Raw genomic sequence first — 1,051 nt, forward strand, 5'->3', positions numbered from 1 at the left:
AGAGTGCTGAGTAAACTACTTTTTTGGCGTATCTTATTACCTGGATGTCTAACCTACATCGACGTACCTTTATTTTCATGGTTTTGTTTGGTTTCTTATTTGCAAACGATTGCGTTGTCTATTCATTTATTTTACTACCTTCTGTTATATTTGATATCCTCTTGGTTGTGACATTCGACTTGATTTTAAGATGTTAGAACATTTGTGGTGCGACTATGGGAAGACAATCATGTACAAAGGTTTTTCGAAACAACGTGGTCATCAAATAAAACGCCTAGCCTCTATTGTCTATTCATTTATTTTACTACCTTCTGTTAGATTTGATATCCACTTGGTTGTGACATTCGACTTGATTTTAAAATGTTAGAACATTTGTAGTGTGACTGTGGGAAGACAATCATGTACAAAGGTTTTTCGAAACAACGTGGTCATCAAATAAAACGCCTAGCCTCATCTCAGTGGCCATGAAGGTGAATCAATGTAGTATATAAATGCTATTCTATAGTGCAATTTCAAATTCATGTCATAAAAATGCAAGCAAATATGAAATTATTTTCTGGATATCTTTTAGTTAACATTTTTCATTCTACATTTCTTGAATAACATTCAGAATAATACTTTGCTCAATGAATCTTGCTGGTGGTTGTGTAATTGCTGTAACGACATGAAACTACGGATGGTGTGAAAGGCAGCACTAACCATCATTTTGTGAGATTTGAATATACATGTACATGTATGTCCATCTATGTTCATGCATTGCCAGTAAAACGCTGAAGACGCTGAGAATTGATACTGCCACAGAGTGCAGCAAAAGATTGACTACCTGACCATCATAGTTGACACGTGATGTCTGATACATGCCAATCAGGTAAGAAAAGTGAAAAATCAAAGGCGGATATCCAACTTCAACTGGGAAGGGAAAGTTCATGATGGGATTCCCCATAACATGACATGACTGATGACAATCTTCAAAGCTCTATCAAGATTTTTCTTCGTAGTTGAACCTCGTCAGTCAAAGACAAGATCATGCGATGAAAATAAAGATTTAAAA

This window comes from Branchiostoma floridae, chromosome 15, assembly GCF_000003815.2.
Source record: "Branchiostoma floridae strain S238N-H82 chromosome 15, Bfl_VNyyK, whole genome shotgun sequence".
Lineage (NCBI taxonomy): Eukaryota > Metazoa > Chordata > Leptocardii > Amphioxiformes > Branchiostomatidae > Branchiostoma > Branchiostoma floridae.